Here is a 20,136-nt window from a genome sequence, read left to right as displayed (position 1 = left end):
AGCCACCCAGGTGCCCCATGAACTATAATTTTAGACAGATTATGTAAGTCTCATGCCCTTGTCCATAAATGGAAGGTATTGTGTGATTTAGTGAGATAATACATTAAAAGTGTTTTAAAACAGTGGCTGGCACATACTTCATTTATAGAAATTCCATATATAAAAAAATGATTCCTTCACCTGTGTAGACCCCAACTATATGCATGTTTAGATTCTCATTTTAAATTCTGTCCACAACTTTAAATCGCTTTGTTGAAAAATACATAGTTACTAACTTCTTTTGCAAAAACTCAGAGGATCTCTGAAATTTTACACCTGGGAACTGAAATTTCCAGGGAGAGGTGCCAGCTCTGGTGATAGGCATTCAGTTCAGTGGGTCTGGACGTGAGTGTTGCACCTGTGTGTGTTGTATGTATATTCTTCGTTCTCCGGACTTCATGGCTAGTGAATTCTCTCCTACGGTTTTGATCTTTTCTTTTATTCCCAGACTAAGAGAGAACTTTCAAATTTTGTTTTTCCTCCATATCATTGATTTGATATTTTTGATAATTTGATTCTATGTCTTACTGTTTCTAACTCCTGTTTGAATGCTTCTGTTTAAAAATGTTCTTATGAAGTTCCAGGTGGCTCACAGTTAAGTGACCAACTTTTGGTGTTGGCTCAGGTCAAGATCTCACAGTCATAGGATTGAGCCCTGTGTCCAACTCCACAAAAAGCATGGAGCCTGCTTGAAATTCACTTTCCCTCTCTCTCTCTGCCCCTCCCCTGCCTGTGTTCTCTCTCTTTCTCTGTCAAAATAAATAAATAAACTTTTTTGGGGGGTGGCTCAGTTGGTTAAGCCTCTCACTTCAGTCCAGGTCATGATCTCACTGTTTGTGGGTTTGAGCCCTGCATCAGGCTCTGCACTGACAGCTCAGAGCCTGGAGCCTGCTTCAGATTCTGTGACTCCCTCTCTCTCTGCCCCTCCTCTGCTCGCACTCTGTCTCTCAAAATTAAATAAACATTAAGAATAAATAAATATTTAAAAAAATAAAAAATAAAATATCCTTATAACATTTCTATACCTTATAAAATTTTAAGTTTTTTTTATTAAAATCTGTCCATTTTTTCAACTAACCCCCTTTTTAAATTGACTCTTTTTCTATTACCTCACTTTCTCTTTTTTGTGATAATCTATCATCTTAGCATTGTATTGAAAGCATATGGCAACTGTGTTGAAGTCTGCTAAGAGCTCAGACCCTGTAGTCAGGTCCCCTGAATTTGAACCGTGGCTTTGCCATCTACAAAGCCATATGAGCATGTCTTATCTGTTTCTTCATCTGTAAAATGGGAATAATCTTATAATTTCCCATGTGAATTATAAAAGGGAATATGCATTAAATATTTAAAACTCTGTTGAATAACCGCTCTCAAAGAGTAACTAGCATTTTTAAATGGCTCTTTTCCCCAAAACAAATATTTATATTTATATCATCTATCCCTATATCATATCTATATCAACACATGTACACAGAATACACACACATTTATGTCTATGCATATACGCACATGTGCATATCTACCTTCTTCTGTGTTATATTTTGTCTTTTTTATGTTTCAGTCTTTTTTTTCTGTATACTCCTCCTTAAAAGAAGCCTATCCAATTCAGTGTTTGCCTAGAGACAGGGTGGGAGCATTCCCCCTGCTTGCCCTCCCGAGCCACCAGCCACAGTGAGAATGCTCCTCTCTGTCACCACATCGGTGCTGCTTGATGTCTCCAACCACCAGATACTTCCCGGTATTTCAGTCTTTGATGTGGGGTATATGTTTAGTGTCACTGTTGGATTAACTTACTAAAGAAGAATAGTATTTATCCCTAGTTAACAGATACGATCTCCTGTGCCAATAAGAATAAATTACAAATGTAAATCTGTCACCTGAAAGAGTACATTGCTATGAGCATCTCTTGTTCAGCTCATTTCTACTGCTGCCTCCCCACTCCCACTTTTTCTGAATTAGGGCTTAATATGGCTATTTACTTATTTATTTAATTTTTAAAAAATTTTTTTCAAGATTTATTTAGTTTTGAGAGAGAGATACAGTGTGCAAGTATGGAAGATGCAGAGAAAGAGGGAGACACAGAATCCGAAACAGGCTCCAGGCTCCAAGCTGTCAGCACAGAGCCTGATGTGGGCTCGAACCCATGAACCATGAGATCATGACCTGAGCTGAAGTCGAAGTTGTATGCTTAACCAACTGAGCCACCCAGGTGCCCCTAGGAATTTTTTTAATGTTTACTTTTGAGAGACAAATAGAGAGAGCTTGAGTAGGGGAGGGGTAAAGAGAGTGGGAGATACAGAATCTGAAGCAGGTTCCAGGCTCTGAGCTGTCAGCCTAATGCAGGACTTGAACCCACCAGCTATGATACCATGACTTGAGCTGAAGACAGACACTTAAGCCAGTGAGCCACCCAAATACAGCTTTTTACAGAGAAAGTATCTACTGGTATTAGCAAAGCTGACTATCAGTTTCTAGAGATACTTTTCAAGATACAACACAGTTTTAGACATTTTTCTAGGTCTTTGGATACAAAACTTAAAGATAGTTCTTGGATCCTAGGTTGTTGATAATTTTTAAAAAGTTTTAATGGTAGTAAAATACACATAATGTAAAATTTATCATCTCAACCATTTTTAAGGGATAGTTCAGTGATAGTAAGTACATTCACATTGTTGTACAATCATCATCACCATCCACTACTGTAACTCTTTTCATTTAAGATGGACTCTGTCCTCATTAAACAATGTCCAATCTCCTCAACTTCTAGCCCCTGGTGACTACCATTTTATTTTATGTCTTTATGGTTTTGACCATTGTTTGTATATGCCACACTTTGCTTATCTCTAATTCATTGATTGACATAATGGTCGCTTCCATGTTTTAGCTCTTATGAACAACTGGTGCTATAAATATGGGTGTACAAATATCTCCCCATGATCCTACTTTCATTTGGATATACACCCAGAAATATAACGGTTAGATCATATGTCAATTTTTAATAAATTTTCTTGAGGAACATAATTAAATTTTACACAGCAAACAGGGTTACCTGAAACCATAAAGAACAATTTTATGCTAATAAATTCAATACCAAAGTGAAATGGCAAAGTTTTTAAGACACAAATGCCAAAATTCATTTAGGAAAAGGATAAACTGAATAACCTTTTGTCTATTAAAGAAATTTAATTTGTAGTTAAAATTTTTCTGAAAGATATTAAAGTAAACTGAAGACAGAAATCCCTCATGAAAATATATGTTGCATTTTTACAAAATATGTAAGTCAGGTCCTATATATGTTTATATAGCTTTGAATGAGGAATATAGAGAAAAAAGTAGAACATATTGTTAACTTGGCTAACCTGGGAACATTAAGGATGGTGAATAACTCATTGAGGGTTTTTTTTTTTATCTCTGTGTTGCTTACATTTTACAAGTACACATTAATTTTTGAAATTTAAAAATGTAGCTTCAAAATACCCTCAAGGGATTCCACTTCATTATTTATGGCAAGAGGAAAATTTGAATTCAGCACATCTATTTAATGCCTACTAGGTCTAAGCCCCCATGAATGGTGCTGAAGACACAATAATGAATAAATAAAACAGTATTAGTCTCAATGATCCTTAATAAAATAGCGTGAGATGAACAGTAAAAAATAAAGTTCATATCTGAATTACAGTTATAATTAGTATGCATGATAACTTAGAGTATGAACATCCTTCCTCAGTTTAACAGCACCTAACAGTGTCCGGCAAATAGTTAATATCACTCAAGAAGTTTTTAGTGAATGAATGAATAAATAATGTGTGTGTTACAGTGGGGCACACAGAAAAAGTGGGCAATTCTACCTATGGAATGGGAAATGAAAAAAGGATGCATGCATACAGGAGATGACTTAATTAGCCTTTCTGAGTTGTAGGGGACTCCAGACAAAGCAACATGCATATGAAAAGCTGGGAATCACAAAACATGATTAAGGAATGAAAGTTACTCAGCACAATTGCTGCATGTAGTAAACAAAGAGGGCTGGCTTTGGAAACAAGGCAGGAAAAGCAGTAAGAAACACCTCATTTACTAAGATAAAACATTCAGATTGGAGTTAAGAAGATCAGAAAAAGCGCAGTAAGAAAGGGTCTCAGAGGCAAAAGAGTATTTCTTTCTCTGACTGAATATATATATATTTGTATACTGTAAGATTTAATAGATGGAGGCAGAGACAGAGGAAAGAAAGAGACCAAGTTATGGAGCCAAGAAAGCCTTTATTGGGATCTGCGATTCCCGGGCGAGGTTCCATGACCCCCGGGCAAGGTTCCATGACCCCAGGAGTGGGGAGTCAGGGAAGTCGCCCCTGATAGGCGATGGGCGGGGGTTTTTGTGGGTGAGGGGGGTCCAGGTTTGATCTTGGGAGGGCAGATTATCAAATAAGGGCATTTCAGGGACGTGGTGGGATGGAATAGGTTGCCTCCTCTGTCAGGGTGACGGGAAGCTGGAGCTTCATGATTGGCTGTTTTCAAACTGGCGCGGGACATTCCAGGTCTGCAGGTGAGGGGTGGGGGTCGTCGGTGCACGGAGTTCTTCTCTGACCTACAGCAGAATGGCCGCTCGGTCGCCACCTTAAGGTGACTCTTACATATACATGAGGACTATGAATGTTGGTCACACTCTACGAAACAGTGAAATAGGGGTTAGGAAGTAGGTTGACTATTAACAAATATATGTGAAGATAGCTAGGGTGTGTAAGGATGAAGAGAATGTGTAATTACTGTATTCATTTTATGAATCTCCTAAGTCTCTAGGAGGTGACACCCAAAACTCAAACTCAAATGGAGTTGCTTATATTCTTATCCTGTTGACTGGTCATGAAGGCAGCAACACATTGACTTCTTCAGAAAACCGTGTTATTGCTGCCTCTCTATCCCTCAGGCTTTTATGATAAATGGCCTCAACCGTTTCATTGAACTGGAAATTGTTTCCTACAAAATACTCTCATGAGTAAGCATGAATACACAATAGTATTCAAAATTCATTTTTATTTATGTTATAAAATTTTACCTTACTCTAAATGAAGACATTTTTGGAGACTGATAATCTAAGTACGTAATTTAGGGCTGAACCCTTCTGACTTTAAAACTCCCAATTGAGAAATCGGAACATTAGGAAATCTTGTTGAATTATTTTTTCCTTTTCATTTTAAAGTAAATTGTTGACTCAACAGCTCTTCATCCTTTCTGTTTATAGGTACTGAGATTCAAGAGTGTAGGGACTCTTCCCTTCCCTCAAATTTCTGAAACAAGTATGAATCTGTGTCTATAAACACAATTGTCCGAGTAACTAAATTTGGTTTATTTTCTATAATTCAACTTAATTTCCTACACAGAGCCCCCATTATACTGACCTTAACCTTTAAAACTTTTAGGATTTCTACCTTGTGGTCATACTACAGCTTTTGTTCCGGAATACTACCCAGGCATGGTATTTGGAAGGGTAGAGAATGTAGGTGGGGGAAGGGAAAGCAATCTGCTTCTCAGTGATTTGTCCACATTGATTTTCACTGGACTATCCATTATCCCCATCTGCCTGGTTCCCTTCAGATCCAGGGATTCTCTACTGTTCTGAGCCATGATTCTGGCATGAGATTTTTTTTTTCCTTTTTTTTCCCAGACTGCATATGGGGCCATCTGCCTTATATGCCCCACAGCTATTTCTTTCTTGGGTCTTGTGGCCTTTTCAGCAGCACTGTGGTGTACAGTTTTCCTCTGCTTTTGGGACACATAGACCTCTCTATTTAGCTTGCCATTTCTCCCCTACTCCAACTCAGAGGTCTTTTTATAAGGATATACAGTAAGGGATTGTTTTTTGTGTGCTAGTTTATTTCGAGATAATCTGTCTATCCCTTCAAATCCCTCCTTCCAAATGTTTAGACATTTTACAAACCAAAACCCAGAAAGACGTGTGGGGAGTTATAGGAAAAGAAAAAGATAATATCTCCAAATGTTTACCCACCATGTTTTTATATATCATAGCCATCCTTTCTGTTAGGCGACAGTAAAACTGACAATCACAGACTTTGCCTTCCATATATATCATTTTGTTAGGGGAGAGAAAAAATCATATCATGTACCTATAGACTCAACCTTGGTTTTATTTAACCAATGTTTACTGAACATTTGCTGTGTGTAAGGCGATGTGCATAATGCAAAGTTGAAGAAAAACAAGATTCTTGTCCTAGAGGAATTTGCAGTCTAGTGAAGAAGGAAAACTGGAACATAAATAACAGTAATGCAAAACCAAAAATGATTAATCTGCCCACATGAGTCATAAACAAAGAGCTTTGGGAGCCCTGAGAAGGCGATTAATTTTAATCAGGGGATTGGAGAAAACTTCAGACCTAGCGCTGACTCACAGCCTACCAGTAAACAGAGCGCTAACAGCTCTCTGGGCGTTTCCTTAGCAATCTGGCCTTTGGGGTGGGGAGGGGTGCAGAGAGTAGCTCACTGCTTCTTCAACCCCCGGACAAGAGCATGCGCATGCCTTGGAGGGTCCAGAACTTAAAGTTAGTTTTTTCCCCTCCACTAAGGAACTCTTTCCATACATCTTTGCTTACTTCACTGTTAGGGCCCCCTCTCTGCCACTACCTACTTTTCTAAAACTTCTCCTTCAGGTCAGCCATTCATTCTCTTGCCTGTTTGACTTTTGTTGCTGGTGGTGGTGGTCAAAACACGGGTGGTATTTGTTTCTCTCTGTCTTGCTTAGCCCCCTGCTTTGGAGACTGATTTCAAATTCGGAACCCCTTTGTGCTTGGCATTTTGCAGCTTGCTCAACTTTGTTCATAAGCCTCAAAGAATCAGAAGCATTAGGAAAATGAAATGGTCAATAAAGCAGAAGAAGAAAATGGGATTTCTTTTTCTTAAAAAAATTGCTAAGCCCTTAAAACCATGTTGCTAAGTGAAAAAAAGCCAATCTGGAAAAGCTACCTAGCGTATGATTCCAACAATATGACAAAATTGGAAAAGGCTAAATTATGGAGATGGTAAAAGATCAGTATTCACTAGGGGGTGGGAGTGGGGCATGAGGAGAGATGAATAAGCAGTGTACAAAGGACTTTGTAAGCAGTGAAGAGACCATAACTATGGATATTTGACATTATACATTGGTCATAATCCATAGAATGTACAACACCAAGAGTGAAGAGGAATGCAGTCCATGGACTTGGGTGTTAATGATGTCCATGTAGGCTCCCCATTTGTAACAAAGGTACCACTCTGGTGGGGGATGTTGACAGTGAGAGAGGTTCTACATGTGTCGAGTGAGGGGACATATAGGATATCTCTGTACTTGGTACTAATTTTTGCTGTGAACCTAAAACTGCCCTAAAAATAAAGTCCGTGTAAAATTTTAAGTCAGTATGCCTTGTTTCATCCTATCTCGCCCCCACCAGTTAGGCGCTGTTCTTAGATTCATTTAAACACAGTAGTGCTTCCGAGTGTTTGTGAAAGTCTCTGTCAGCCTGAGGAGTGAAGTTGTCTTTCACTTTAACAGAACATAAGGGGTAGGTAAATCTTTCACTATCCGGGTCCATGGTTTTTTTTTTTTTAAAGATTCACTGTATTTTTGCTTCCTGTAATAAGGATCGTGCCTTGATGTATACTTCAAAGAGAGATAGCACAGATAAGAAAGGGCAAAAAAAAAAAAGGAAAAAATCAATAAGGGGAAATATCATTTCTGATTGCTGTGAAAAATTTCAATGCTCCCTATTTGTTTCATCACTCAAAGAAAAACTCGGATGGTATACAAGACTTATTTAGCACCATACAAACTGTATGAGGCAGAGGGAAAACAGTCTGTCTTGACCAGTCACCATGGTAACTTCTAAAAGCAAAGATTATGTCTGATTAGGTTGCCCTTCTCAGGAAGAATTGACCAGGAAAAGATCTTTTGAAAAGTTTAAAATGAAGGATAGGAAGATACTGGTACTAATTTCACACAGCTGCTCTCCTCCCTGACTCGCCTAATAAGACTGACTCAGACTATTTTCTGGAACCTTTTCCCACTCCCATAGAGAGCTTCCAATGACATCCTCCCCTTGTTGAAAATGTGCCTCAGCTTGGTTCTTTGTGGTTATTGTCTCCACAGCCTATAATCAGAATTCCAGATATCTTTGTGGTTGCTTGTAAAGAGATTGATGAAGGTTCCTAAAGAAAAAGAAAATAATAAAAGAAGTGAAACATAATATGCTCTTAAAACACAGTTGTAAAAGGAAGCAAAACCTCAATCACGCCTGTCTTGTAATGATCTGGGGGGAAGGCAGGCAGCAGTTAGGTGGAAATGTTGAGGAAGCCAGAAGTCTGCATTATGTTAGAATCATTTTTGTGAAAGTTCTTACGCTTATGTGTGAAAGCTCTTTGTGAAGCGCTCTCTGCTGTGAAAAAGAACCTTATAAACAAGATTTTTCCCACTGAGTTTCTACTAGTAGTACTAGGATCCGTAAAGCACAATGCATGTCAATTACCCTGCTCTTCCTACTTAATCTCCGAAATAACGTAAAACGCGAGAGACTTCACTGGAGGCTGACAAACGTAATGAGGGCCACCAAATAAGGAAATGATAGTTTTACTCCTGCCTAACTGAAAGGGTAAGATCTTACTGGGCCAGTAGAGTATCCTGTAGCAGCGGGCTTAGAGAGAATTCTCATAAAGTCTGCAAGATACATGCAATCTTGCTGATGCTTGTTCAGTCGAAAACACAGGGCAGGACAAGATGCTCTTATTCTTATTTACATTGGCATGGCAAGTAATTAAGGAGTCACTTAGTTAACTTAACATAGGAAGAAAAATTCTTTGAATTTGAGCAAAAGGTAAAAACTAAGAGTCATTCTTTTTTCTCTCTTTATTGAAAACAAACAGCCTTTCCTTCCTGATTATACATGAATATTATAGCAAATCCTAGAGAGAAATGTGGTAATAGACATCAAAATTAAAAATGCACAATTCTTGCCTCGAGATAGCTCTCCACATGTGCAAATGGAGATGCGTGCGTTGCAAGGTTCTTATTGAGGCAAAAGAGAAACTTATCTAAATGTACTCTGTGGGCAGGAGGTTAAAAAATGATGATGTAGTCATACAATGAAATATCGTTGTGTTTTTCAAAAGAACGAGGACGGGCTATCTGGGCCAATAAGGAATAATCCCTGAAGTATACTCTCAAATGACAGTGGGTATGTCCTAAGTGCTTTTCGTATTTTAACGTATTTGATCCTCACAATGATCCCTTGAGGAGGTACTCTTATAATTCCTGTATTAGAGCTAAAGTGAGGAGCACATAAAGGTTAGGTAGCCTGCTCAAGGTCACCGAGCTAATGAAAGGTAATGTCAGGATATGATCCTAAACCATCTAACTTCATAGTTTGTATTATTAAACACTAAAAAATACCGTAAAGAAATGTTCAGAATAGCGCATATAGTATATTGCTAACATGTAACAAAGGAGATGTATACATATGTACGTACATATATGTACATACATATGTATACACACACACAGTCAATCCTCATTATTCATGAATTTTCCTACTTGCTAAAATTTATAACCTCAAAATCAATATTCACAAAATTTCCCAGGTCAGACAACATGGCACTCCACCTCTTTTGTTCCTATATTGCGAATAAGAGATCTTATGACAGTCTACTTAGTGCCCATTTTTCTCATTTTTGTGCTTTTTGTTGGTGACTTTGCTGTTTAAAATGGCCCCAAGTGCAGCGCTGAGGGGCTATCTAGTGTTCCTAAGCACAAGAAGGTTGTGATGTGCCTCAGAGAAAATATGTGTTAGATAAGCTTTGCTCAGGCATGAATTATAACGCTGTTGGCTGTTGGATAGATGTTAATGATTCATAAATAAGCTGTCTTTAACCAGAACACTTATAAGACAAAGTTATATATTGATCAGTTTGTGACAATGTTGTGACCAGAGGCTCACAGGGACTTAATCCTGTAACCCACCTCAGAGTAATGATGCTGGAGTTGCTATGTTAACAGAGACTCTTTGGAACACAACTGCTGTGAATAACAAGAATCAATTATATACATAAATGTGTGCATACATATGCTTATGTATGTTTCATGCATAAAAAATCTTAAGATGACAAAACTGTTGACAGTGGCTGTTTTGGGGAGGAAGACTAAGTTATGGAATTGAGTGTAGAAATGGGAGAAAAACTTTCTTTTCTCCTTATGAAATTTTACACGTGCATCATCTATTGAAATATCTTCATGCAAGCATTACAGAGAAAGGAAAAGTTTCCCCAGGTTTTGCATAATCCCACCTTCCTGCAAATGGATTCATGAATCATTTTCTAGGCTTTTGAAATGCAAATATAATATACACAATCACACTTTACTGTATCTTGCTTCTTTAAACTTTCTCTGCTGAACTTCTTTCTAGGTCAAAACATAAAGAAGTACCTGTCCCTCCTTTTCCGTCCACAACCCGCTGCAAACCCAGCCGCAGCCTGAGACACGGACATCACAGACTTCGGTCTCTCCCGACTGCTCTCCCACGACGGGCATTTCTGCAACACATTTCGAAGACAAAATCATGCCTTGACTCCGAAATTAAAAGTACGATCATAGAAGAGGGTATATCAAAAATGGGGAGAACCTCCTCTAAACTTTTGTAAATTTTTATGCTTTTGTATTTCAGCCTGAGTCAGAGAATGTTTTTTAAAATTTTATTTATTTATTTAATTAAAACCATTTTTAATGCTTATTTATGTTTGAGAGTGAGAGAGACAGCGTTGAGTGGGGGAGGGGCAGAGAGACAGGAAGACACAGGATCTGAAGCAGGCTCTAGGCTCTGAGCTGGCAGCACAGAGCTTGATGCTGGGTTCAAACTCACGAACTGTGTCGGATGCTTAATCAACTGAGCTGCCCAGGCGCCTCCAGAGAATTTTTATTACAAAATATTGGAAGAGAAAATACTCTGAGTCAGACACATACTAGGTACTAGAGTTAGATATAATCATTTTCATTTTATGTATAGAGAAAACAGACTTCCCCAAACCAAGCCATTCTTGTCTCAACAAAGCAGAGAGCCCTTTTCCATACTCCTTTTCAGGCTAAATGCTTATGGATATTTTTGTGCTATCCCTAATATTTGACTGTTGAATTGGCAGGTTACTTGGCTACTTATTTATCTCTACTGCCAATTTAATACAGCATTAAATCGCATCTAGTTTCTCCAAGGCCACATAATAGATGTAATGTGAATTCCAGAACACAAGAATCAGGCTGTTGTGCACACGACTGATCGCATTAGACAGTGACATTCTAACCTTTTTGGTACATCCATCTTTTCTAATAAAATTAATCTGTAGAAGGGAGATTCTGGTTTTGTTCTTCAATAATAATAATAATAATAATAATAATAAGCAACTCCTTAACATACTGACACTCCAGCTTAAAGAAAAAGACGTTGAAAAATTATAGCTACTTAAGGTAATGGCTTCAAGGACCATAGTACCAAGTTAAGGTGCATATAAATAAAGTCAAGGAATTATTCTCATGATTGTATTTCAATTAGACCTGCTGGTAGATTCAATTTTTAAGTTTGAATTGTAATACCCACTAATCTCCTCTAGAGGGAGAATGAAACAAGAATAGGCAAATCGAGCGTTAACAGGTGGATGAAGTAGAATGATCTTGAAGATTGCCCCTTAACAGAGAAGACATTTTGCCAAAGCTGCCACAAGCAAGACCAGAGTGGGCAGTTTTATTGTGACATACTTTCTAAGTATAGTTGAATCAACCTCTCAAATATAAAGGCTCATGTTTTTAGTATCCCTTTAATTCTGAATAGAAAATAACAATGCTCACCCACAATTTCACCGACCTCACTCTTTATCAGTTGCCACTCTGTATTCTAAAAGAGACGATGAGCTGCTAAAAAACACTTTTTTAAAAAATGTGCAATGATTTCTTAGTATTCATGAAATAAATACAATGCTCATTTACTTAAAGACCCAAGCAAAGCAGCCTAAGTAAAGCAAGTGAATGCAAAGCAAATTATCCATTGCTACATAAAATAGCACATAAAATGAAATATCAAGATGATTCTCCTTTCTCACCCCATAATCTCCTTAGGATGGTCAATGTTCTGCTAGAAATGATCCAATCTTTTAAAGTTTGGAGATCCAGAGGAAAAGCACTGAAGTAAGTGTTTATGTGCATTGTACAAGAACTGAAATTCAGGTAGCCTCACTGTCATTATAGACTCTGAAGAAATAAACATCAAAGGCAGATAAGATCACTATCTCTAGAAATAAAGGTTTCCACAAGAGAAACAATTGTGGAAGAAAATTCTCCTCTTTGCTAACAATATGGTGATCAGCCTTTCCTGCTTTCTCCTGATGATGAGGTGATGTCACCGGTCAGAAGCGCTGGCCTATTTTCTGTTCTGCCTATGGTGGGTTGAATTGGATGAAAATAAACATCTTACATAACAGGCCGGCTGTGCACTTTATCTTTTTTTTTTTCCCCCAAGGAGATTTTCCCAGTGTGAATTCTGCATGTACAATTAACATTGGAGAAATTTCAGCTAAAAAATCTGTTAGGTTTATAAGCAGATTGACAATACAGCCCTTTTATGCTGCCTCCCATTCTCCCCAGCCACCGTACCTCCTACACACATGCGCACACACCCACATACACACAGACATGCACACACGGTCTCTACCACCACCAGCTCCGCCACTATTACCTTCACTCCTCCCATAATCAAACTGGCTTTGTACTGAGAGAGAAGGGAAAACAGACAAGTTAGAATTGAAATTGGTCTTCAAAGAGGTGTAACAAAACAGAAGATTGCAGATTAGAGCCATTGTTTTATTCCAGAGCCCTTCTCGGGGCTTGGTTTTTCAAAATTGAAGATGATGAATCAAAGACTACAAGCCTAACCAAAAAGATGCGTCCCTGTGTTAGTAGCCCTTATGGCCATGGAAAGAGCAAACCCAGCAGAGAGAATTTTCCATTGTAATTTGTAATAAGTAACATAAGATTCTGTCATAGATCCTGTTTCCTATGGAGGGGGTTTATGAATTTTTAGGCTTTGGCATTTATTGTACAGGCTACTTATGAATTGAATTTATTAAACTGAGTGTCCAATTTGATTTTCCTAATTCCTGAAGACACAATAAAGTCGGACGTGCCAAAAAGCCAAAACAAACATATACTTGAACAGTCTAGATGAAATTCATATGAAATCAGCATTATAATGCCCAGTGGTTTGGGTGGAGCACATCAACTGACTGAGTGGTCATAATTCCAAAGAAAATAACAACACAGTCTTTACTCAGTAAATATTTGAATACCTATCGTATGCCTAACAACAAATATTAAATAACCTAAATAGTACAAAGTTGAACATATTTTTAGATTGCTAAGCACTAAATATTGCTAATCTATAGGGCAAGAGAGGAAAACCATTAAGAGTAAATGCAAAGAAATAGATGATGAATTAAGATTATTTGACCCTTCCTGGAACAAAAATAATCACCATTTTTCTGTCCGAAGTAGAAGCCACTTTGGAAAGGGCCAAAAGCAACTCTCTTTTATTAGGTGCATATACGTAATGTCAAGTTGAGAAAACCAGACCTATACTGTCACGTATATTAGTGTGTGTCTGTTTAGAGGTGCTGACCTATGCTTAGAGGCTGCACTTTGTTTTGTAATACAAGTATATAACTGATTGGCATTAAAATATCATATTAGTTTCAGGTGTACACCATAGTGATTCAGAATTTTTATACATTATGTAATGATCCCTATGATAAATTTAGTGGCTTTCTATCTTCTACAATGTGTACTAGTATGTTACATACCTGCTGAATATACACCAGTAGTAATGGACAGAAAATATGTATGTAATAGCCATCTATGTAACTTTTGGAAAGTTAATTGCATTTAAATATCAGCTCTGAATTTTTCCTGCCAGTAAGATCTTAAACAATTAATTATACTTCTCTAAGTCTCAGCTTTCTCATCAATAATGTGAAGACAACAATGCTTTTGTAAAGTGCTTTAAGGGAAAAAAACCCATGTGCTAAAGGGTCTGACAGTGCACAGCAAACAAATGGATATACATATATATGAATATATACATGACTTTGAATGATCAAAGTCACAGATAGTCATCAGTAATTTTACAAAGAAGCAAGACTGAATTACTTAATATATACCAAATTTTGATATCTTGGAGGAATTATTTATTGACTTGGCTTAAGGAATAATTACTCATATTTTGTATAAGAATGTACAGCTATTTGCATTGAATGGATTGTATTCAAATTAATTTCCAATTGTTTAACCAGCCAAAAATTTTTTCATGCCTATTTTATGTTTAATAATAGAAGGAGTAAGAATAAATCATTTCAGTATTTTATTTTCTTCCAGGAGATTTTAATATTCTTGGGGAAATGATAAATTAAAGAAACAATTACATGACATTAAGTCATTGTTATATTATGTAAAATATAGTATAAATATTCTAAGAACTAAGTGGATATTTTGTTGAATTAAAACCAGTTATTGTTTTCATATGCATTCTCAAGATGGTAAATATGTCCATATGTAGAACATTTTTTATGAGGGTTTAATATAGAATTATGATCTTTCCAAATATTTCCATGAATGTTGGAGAAAAATATTTCTTGAAGTAGTGCCTTTTAGATAATGTTAAAGAGCTTAAATCTAGGAGAGTTTAAAGTTGATAATACTTTATTAAAAAGATAAACATCTAAAACAAACATACTTGTACAAATGCGTATATTTAAAAAATACATGTACAAAGCAAGAACATAGGGATTTACCAAAATATTTTCATGCGAGAAAATAAAACAACTATGGAATTGTGGGCCTTATTTATAAGCTTTGAATCACCAATGTATTGATGGTGAAGGCTTATTGACTTACAGTGTAGGGTTTATTTTACTACTTTGGAGGAAATTCTAATGAAGGAAATTTAGGTTTCATGTGTTCTGGAAAAGGAAGGAGAAACTCAGCTTTCTCTTTGTGTAGAATCTCCAGTCCAGATGCTGGCTTTTTTCTTCATGAAAATTCATAATGTATCTGTTATAGCTTCCTAATTAAAGTCACACATGTATGAATAATGTTTGGAAAATCAGTCACCATCCACTTTACATATGTTAACATATATTATGTTTCAGAGTCATTTTCTGCCAAATACCTCAGTGTACTAGATACCGTTCAATAAAGTAGTAGTACTATTAATTTTTTACTCATCAAGTGGATTCAGGGATTTTACAATATTAAAAAGTTGGGGGGAAAGCTAGAGTTACTTATTTTCTAAAACTCAAACTTTGTGACTAACAAGTGTATCTTATTCTCTTGTGCTTCCAAAGAGCTGTAACTTTTACTTCATTCAACAAAAAATTTTTAAACATCTATTTAATGCTAGTCACTTTTGAAAGCATCTGGAATCAGATTCTGAATCAACAGTAAAGTGAAAACACATCTAAGTTAATTCTATAACAGAAGGTAATATGTGCTATGAAGAATACCAGAACACGTGAATGGCCAGAGGAGGAAGTGTACTTTTGAATGGAATGGTTAGGATTGGCTTTATAAAGACTGGCATTTGAACAAAGATGCAAAGGAGGTGAGGAAGTGAGATTTGAGGGTCTCTCTACCATTGAACACAGCACAGTGTCAATTATTAGGAGTCTGTCTCTGGTATTAACATGGTGATCCTGGCCAACTGTTTTGTTTCTTTAGTTATAAAATATAAATAGTGAAAATATCTATTCAAGATTGTGATGAGAAAAAAGAAGACCATTTATTCCACAAATATATTGTTCAATACCAGCCAAGGACTAGGCACTCAAAACAGGCAGTACACAATCTTGATGAAGAAAAAAAAAATGACTTTTATTTCTAAAAGCTTTAAGAAGGAGGATGAATCTTTGCATGGGAACTCAATGGCTGGCTAACTGAACCTCGTAATGGCTTGCCCACATGGGGAGGCAGACTTTATCTCTACCCTCTTAGGATCTCCTCTCAGCCAGATCATTAAATTTACATAAGGCAGATCAACAGGAATAAAACATGCAGGTCTTACATGTACATGAAGCAGTCCTAGGAAAATGAAGACCTGAATGCTTATGCCTTAGGTTCATCAAAGAGAGGTAATTGTGGACAATTAACTAAAATATATAAGAAGATAGGGGAAGATAAGATTTATTTTAACCAGGTCTGTTTGCACAGAATTCTCGTAGCCCCGATGCCTCATCTCTGGTGATAAGAAAGTCTCTTCCCATGTGATGTTGGGAGAGCATCTTTCACATGGGAATATTATCTCCTGCTTTTAGGAAGAAAAGGAAAAAACAGAGCATCCTACTTGCACCTGCTGTTTTTCCAAGTGCCTTTGGCTTAAAATAATCCTATGCCACTCAGTTGTAGACCATGGAAGTCTACGTGTGGAGTGCCCTCCCCGGGCTTTTATAGGCAGAGTAAAGCCTTATCAGAAGGCTCTGTACATGTGGCTGAAATTCTTCCCCCTATTCTTTCTTTCATCTCAGACTGTGTCAGCCATATTGTCCAACATAGCATGTCAGAAGTTTTTCAATAGAATTAAAAGATAGCTTTAGGAGACTTATATAATAAAAGTATAAATAACCTCCCCCACTTTAAAAAAACTAATTACAATAATACATAGATGACGCAAATGTGAATGTAAGCTCCTTGGCATTAAGATTAAATAAACTTTCAGGCTGAATTCTAACCATCAATAGCATGAATTTAAAATAAAGTTTCTTGTAAATTACAAGTTCACAGAAAGAAGAGTCAAATATTCACTATCAGCCTTTGCTAATCTCCTCCACTTTTACCAGAGAAGTTCTCTATGCCTGGGCAGAGCTGAGGTTCCCTTAGCAGGTCAAGCTTTGGCTATTGTTTGCTAAAAATGGTTATACTTCTTTTTTTTTTTAATGTTTATTTATTTTGAGAGAGAGACAGACAGAGTGTGAGTGGGGAGGAGACAGAGAGAGAGGGAGACACAGAATTCCAAGCAGACTCCAGGCTCCCAGTTGTCAACACAGAGCCCAACGTGGGGCTCAAACCTATGAACAGTGAGATCATGACCTAGCTGAAGTCAGATGCTCAACCAACTGAGCCATCCAGACACCCTATAGAAATGGTTATAGTTCCTTTAAACTTCAGAATTTTATGCCTCATCTTTAAGTAACTTCTTTTAATGTTTAGTTAGAGAAAGAGAGAGAGAGGGGGAGAGAGAGAGAGAGAGAGAGAATGAGTGGGGGAAGGGCATTGGGAGAGGAAGAGAGAATACCAATCAGCTCCACACTGCTAGCACAGACCCTAATTCAGGGCTGATCCCATAAACCATGAGATCATGACCTGAGCCAAAATAAAGAGTGGGACACTTAAGTGACTGAGCCACCCAGGTGCCCCAATTTAAGTAGGTTGTAAAATTTTATTTTTATGTTTTTATTGAGGCAGAGCTTACAAATAGCAAAATATATAGACCTTAAATATTCAGTTCAATTAGTTCTCACAAATATACATACTTCACCTCTATTAAAAGTACAACTTTTTTTTTGTCATTCCAGTGGTTGCCTTGTGCCACTTCCCAGTAAATTCCCTTCTTCAAGAAGCAGTCATTCTGATTTCTCTTAGCATGCATCATACCTGATCACAAATATGTGCCCTTTAGTGTCTGGCTTCTCTCACTCGTGCTTTTTTTGAAATTTATCTTTGTTATTATGAGTATCAATAGTCCATTCCTTTTTATTGCCCAATGGTTTTCTACTGTAGAAATATGCCACTGATTTAAAAAAAAAATCCATTCACTTATTAAGGGATACCTGAGCTGTTTCCAATTTTTCCCCTGCTATGAAGCACATAAGTAGGCATGTTAGCATACAGATATTTTTGTGAACATAATCTCTCTTTTTCTTGGATACACACCTAAAAGTGGAATTTGTAGGCCATAGGATAGAAGAACACATACTACCAAATAATTTTCAAACAAAGTTGTATCATATGATACTCCCATGGCAATATTTGAGACTTCTGGTTACACCACATCCCTGACAACATGTGACCGTCTTCTTCGTTTTATCCATTTTTGTCCTGTAGTGGTACGCTACTGTAGTTTTAATATTTTTTTACTGCTTTGTAGTAATGGAGCCCAGACATCTAATATTGTTGTAGCCTTGGCCTCACAATCCAATCCCCAGCTCTCAGAACAGTTTTTGCTCCTAAGCAAAATTAGAAATGCAGCACTCAGCAATATTTTTAAAAGTAGCATAACTCTTTGAGTGAAAACATAAACTCTTCAGTATTTGAGTGAAGAAAGAAAGAGGGAGAAATCCTACCGGTGTCCAATTGCATTAAGATGCCAAGCAATCTAATCAACATATAATCCATAATGAAAAGAAGAAAATCTGAATCTCAACTAGAAAAAATCTACCAGCAACAGGGTAAATTAAATCCTCAGCCTTTACCCTTTCTGAGGAGCCAAGATCCACAAATGTGTTACCCCTTAATTTTAATTTCCCTCCTTAGTCTCATCATCTCTCAAGGTCATCTTGTTCATCTGACTCAGCTGATGGAAGGGGCTAAAGCAAGAGAGGATGACATGAAGGGTTACATGAGCTGAGCCTGAAAGCGGTATAAAGTCATTACCACTTAAATTCTATTGGCTAAAACTTAATTACCCGGGCATAGTTAGTTGCAAGAGAAACTGGAAAATGAGATTTAGTTGAGCCTGGAAGTAGAGAAAATGGGTTGAGACTAGGTAGCATTGCTGTACATGACAGTCTAGCCTGAAATTCCAGGTCACACGGCGCCCATACAGTCAGTGCTCACGACTGCTAAGAAGCAGTCAACGGTTTGCCAAGATCTGCTTAGCCGGAGTCCTCTGACACCATCTCAAAGGCCCCCCGCCCTTTTCTGGGCCTCCTGTGTGCCCCTGCACTGCCTGAGCCCTTCTGACAGGCCGCGGTGCCTTTGCTGTGGTCTATATGCCTTTGTTTAAAGCCCATAGGTCCCAGCCTCTATAGAGATACCCCATTTGCCTGTGGAAAAACTCACCTCAGTCAGACACCAAAGTCAAAACACCTTTGACCCACGTTGTAAGCTTTTGTTCAGGCTACAACAGTTAAAATCTGGCCCAATAGAAGCTTTCAAAGCTATCACAGTTAAAACATGTTGCCTATACATAAACTAATGCCTTTTATCTTTCAGGTCTCAACTCTAATGTTACTTCCTCAAAAAAGTCTTTTCTGACTCCTAAGAAAGTGCTCACCTTCTCTGTTATATATTTAAACCTTATTTTTAAAAATTTAACCTAAAAGAACATGCTGCAACTAAAACCAATTATTTGTATAGTTTTCTGTTTGCTGTCTCTTTCCCATTAAAATTTAAGATTCATGTTGAGCTATCTGACTTATTCATCACTGTTTCCTTCAGAATTCAAAAGAATTCCAGTAGTTAGTAGATTTTCAGTAAATATTTGTTGAATCAATATACCTAACCTTCAGTACTCTCCACAGTATGATCTCCAACTTACACCACCAGCTTATACTTCCAAAAAAGACTAAGTTTCCTCAAAACCCCTGCACAGTCCCCCCTGCAATAATGCAGCTCACAATTAACCTAGTATCTGGAATATCTTTGATGCTTTGTCTCGGACTGAACATGCCCTAACTACCCATGTATACCACCTTTTAAAATGATCATTTTCCCATAAATTCATTCCTGACATCCTTCATGAGTTATGATCTCTGCCCTCCTTTTTAAAAATTTTTTTTTTCGTTTATTTATTTTTGAGAGACAGAGTGAGAGTTGGGAGGGGCAGAGAGAGAAAAAGACACAGAATCCGAAGCAGGCTCCAGGCTCTGAGCAAGCATTCAGCACAAAGCCTGATGCGGGGCTTGAAACCACGAACCGTGAGATTATGACATGAGCAGAAGTCAGACACCTAACCGACTGAGCCACCCAGGCACTCCTCTTCTCTCCTTCTTTAAACTTAAACAGAATGACACACCTCAATGTACTGTTTGTTGCAAT

The sequence above is a fragment of the Suricata suricatta genome, chromosome 10 (assembly GCF_006229205.1).
Source record: "Suricata suricatta isolate VVHF042 chromosome 10, meerkat_22Aug2017_6uvM2_HiC, whole genome shotgun sequence".
Taxonomy (NCBI): domain Eukaryota; kingdom Metazoa; phylum Chordata; class Mammalia; order Carnivora; family Herpestidae; genus Suricata; species Suricata suricatta.
The sequence above is the reverse complement of the archived record's forward strand: the minus strand, read 5'-3'. Positions refer to the sequence as shown.